The 3,745-nt window shown below is 59.2% G+C and overlaps 1 protein-coding gene across 1 annotated transcript in view; it reads left to right on the top strand.

Moving 5' to 3' along the window:
- CTXN1 (cortexin 1) overlaps window positions 1-3,745 on the top strand; it is a 27,715-nt gene that overhangs the window by 5,685 nt on the left and 18,285 nt on the right. The window lies entirely within an intron of this gene.

The following is a 3,745-nucleotide window of genomic DNA, read 5'->3' as shown; positions in this document are numbered from 1 at the left end:
ATGAAATGTGGCTGTTTTTATAAATATTCCACAATTCCTGACAGGAGGAGCCAGGGGGAAATCGAGATCTGCTCCCAGGGAACAACAGGACAAAGAGGGAACGGCCTCGGGCTGTGCCAAGGGAGGTTTAGGTTGGATATTGGGAAAATTTCCTCATGGAAAGGGTGGTCCAGCCCTGGAGCAGGTGGAGTCCCCTTCCCTGGAAGTGTCCAAGGCCGGGCCGGCCGGGGCTTCCCGTGCCGCTCCCAGCCCGTCGCTCCCGGCTCCGGTGGCCGGCTCAGGTTGCCATGGCACCGGGATATCCCTGCACTGCTCTGACGCTCCCCACACTCCCCCGATCCCGGCTGGAACCGGGCTGGGATCGTGTCCGTGCAGCTCCTGAGCAGAGCTCGCCGTGGGATCGCTGCCGCCTCCCGCACCGCAGGGAGTTTTTCCTCCTGGAATCCCTGATTCACGTTCTCCATTTTAATCGCATCAGCTCCCGGGTTTTTCTGGGAATCTATCCCAGGATCAGGGAGCTGCCCAGTGTAAAGGCTCTGGCCCCGTGGCTGTGGCCTGGCCCCTCCCGGGATCAGAGCTAGAGGGAATCGCTTCCAGAATCGTGGAATCATGGAATGGTTTGGGTTGGAAGGGACATTAAAGCCCATCCAGTCCCACCTTACCATGGGCAGGGACCCCTCCCACTGTCCCAGGCTGCTCCAAGCCCTGTCCAGCCTGGCCTTGGACACTGTCAGGGATAAATCAGAGCAGTGGGATCAGCCCTGAATTCGGGAAGAGGATGAGGCAGCACGAGCAGGTCAGGGATGAGGAGCACAGAGGATTCCCACATTCCCACAGGATCAGCAACTCCCCCACGGCACTGGGAGAGGCCGGGACATCTCCCGGGAGTGGAAGAGTCTCCTCTGCTCCCGAGGAAGGTGCTGGGATCTCTGGGTGGAGCAGGAATCGCTGGGGCCGAGCAGGGGCCACCCCGAGCTCCCTCATCCCGATCCCATCACAGCCCCGTGGGCTCTCGGCATCCAGACTGGATCATCCCAATTCCCCCACCCGCGAATCCCCATCCCGGGCTGGAGCTCCCGAATCCCAGAGCTCCCCTTGGCCCCAAACTCCGCATTCCCAGCAAACCAGAGCCGAGCGGCCGCCAAGGTCACTCCGTGTCCCGGGGGAGCTCGTTCCGGGCTGGGGAGCGCTGCTCCTTCCCGAGCAGATGTTCCCGGAGCTGCTCCCGCCAGGAATTGCCGAGGTCGTTCTCCCCAGCCCCGCTCAGGTTAAAAGCGGGAAGGATCCCGCAGGGAATTCTCTCCCTGCTCCCAGCACAGGGGGAGGCGGCTGGGTCGGGACAAAAAGGGAGGAAAATCCATTTGTTGTCACTCAGGGGGGGTTTCCAAGCCCTGGGCTGAGCCTTCTTCAGGTTCTGATCCTCAGGGATGGATCCTGGAGCCGGGAGCTTTGTCCCCGCGCTCTGTGGCACTGATGGAATCCTGAACTTCCTCCCCCTGGGGCTCCGAGACCCCACCCGAGGGAAGCATCCCTTAAACTGGGCATGGGCAGTGCGGGTGACTCGGGAAGGCTGGAAACCATCCAGAGGGGCTGGAGCTGCCCTTTTCCAGAGTCTCAGGGAGCTGGGATTGCAATTCCCGGAGCTGGGGACAGGGAATGATTTCCATGTTTGTGTGCAGAGCCCTGGGAGCTCCGGAAGAGCTCCAGGCACGGATAACCTTTGCTTATTCCCAGCCTGGAGTTACCCTGAGCCAGTTTTTCGCTGCCTAAGCCCTTCCAGCTGCCCTTTCCTCCTCTCATTCCCAAATCGCCGGCTCCGGAGGCACCTCGGAGCCAGAATGTGAATTAATCATGTGCTAAGGAAATAAAGACACTTCAACAGCCTTTAAATCAAGGGGAACGGCCCGTTAAAGGCTTTGGACAAATCCCATTACTTTGTGCACAGTTTTAGGGCTGGCAGGGATAAATCTCCCAGCAATTTATGGATGGTGACAAATTCTTTCAGGAAGAGCCGGCCCATGGGATGCTCCTCGTTATCCAGAGGTTCTCTCAGGAGTTATGGAGCAGATTCATGCGTCCCACTGGAAATGTCAACACAATTTGTGGCCCGGGGCCTCCGGGTCAGCTGGGCTGGCATCAAAATCTGTGTTGGGAGCCTGGGATGCTCCTCCTGGGCTCTGGAGCGGGGCTGGGGGTGGCAGAACCAGAGCAGGAGGAGGGGACAGGGACAGGGAATTCCCCGGTGTCGATCCACGGCATGGAAAGAGGAATCAGGGAACGTTTGTGGCTCTGGGTGGTGTTTAAGGTCCCTCCAGCCCAAACCATCCCAGGGCCCTGTGACAGTGTCAGGACTCAGGGGTGACACTGCCGTGAGCTCTGGAGCTGCTGCAGCATCCAAAGGACCAGGATTCCTCCCCTCCCCTCCCCTCAGCTGTCCAGGGAAGCTGCTGGGGCCGGGATTCTGTGCAGGGAGAGGCCCCAGCCCCTGCGGGGATCAGGGAACAGCTCAGCTGTGAAACATCCCTCACCTGTCCGGGAGAGCTCTGCCAGGCTGGGCTTGGCTCAGGAAGGGGCAGCCAGCTGGAATTCTCTGCTTGAGCAGGGGAGCCTGGAAAGGACAGGACGCTCCCTTCCCTCAGTGTCACCCGGGCACGGCAGGAAATGTGTTGGGAATGTGGCTCAGCCCTCGGGAAGAGTTTTGGGTCCCCCTCTGTGCTCCCAGGAAAGGGGTGGAAGCTGTTCCTGCCCCCCCAGCGCCAGGGAGGGGTCTGGGGTCTCATCCACAATAATCATGGAATTATTAGGGTTGGGTAAAGTCTCCCAGACCATGGAGCCCAACTGTTCCCAGCACTGCCAAGGCCACCCTTGTCCCCAAGTGCCACATCCCCACAGCTCCCAGTCCCTACAGGGGTGAGAATCCGGCCTGTTCCAACGCCTCTCCACCCTTCCCATGAAGGAATTTCTCCTCCTGCAGCATCCCAGGCTCCCAATAACTCAGAGTTGATTTTCATCCCTTGCCACTGGCAGTTAAATCCGACCCTTCCGTGGCTGGAACCTGCAGGAATCACAAACGGTTTTCCCCCAGCCACAGGCAGAGTTTTTGCCTGGAACTGGAGCAGCCGAGTGTGGGATTGTCCCTCGAGCAGAAGCAGCCACTCGGTGCCCCAGGGCTGTGCCTGGAGAGCCACTCCAGGTTTCACAGATCCCTTTGTCAGCACCGGAATGGGCTCAGATCCTGCCGGGGATTTACGGCATTTCCCAGGGAAGGGAGTTTGGATTAGAGGAACATTCAGATTCTCAGCTCAGAGCTGAGCAGGGGGAGACTGCAAAGGCTGAACCTCACTTCAGCATCTGGGAGGAACCAGCTCCCTTCCTATCTCCACTTGGAATTTCTTCAGCATCCCCAAATCCCAGATCTCCCCTGTGGCTGCTGTGAGGCTGCAGCGCCAAATCCCGCTCTGAAGCATGGTTGGGATCGATATTCCTGAACTCCAGAGCCATCCCTGTGCCTCAGGGCTCCTCTGTCCCGAGTTTCCCCGAGGACCATCCAGCTTTTTGTGCTGTAAGCAGAAAAATTCCTCAGCACAAGGATCTCCTCCAGCTCTGAAACCCTTCCAAGGAGAGAGGGCAGAGCAGGAAGCTCCACAGCGATTCCCACAGGGACCCCTGGCCACATTTGGGATTTGGGGATGGGGACAGAGGATGGATTTCTCCAGAGGAACTGTGGGAGCAGCCAGGGACGCCA

The sequence above is a fragment of the Corvus brachyrhynchos genome, unplaced genomic scaffold, assembly GCF_000691975.1.
Source record: "Corvus brachyrhynchos isolate BGI_N302 unplaced genomic scaffold, ASM69197v1 scaffold158, whole genome shotgun sequence".
In the NCBI taxonomy this organism is placed as follows: domain Eukaryota; kingdom Metazoa; phylum Chordata; class Aves; order Passeriformes; family Corvidae; genus Corvus; species Corvus brachyrhynchos.
The sequence above is the reverse complement of the archived record's forward strand: the minus strand, read 5'-3'. Positions and strand labels throughout refer to the sequence as shown.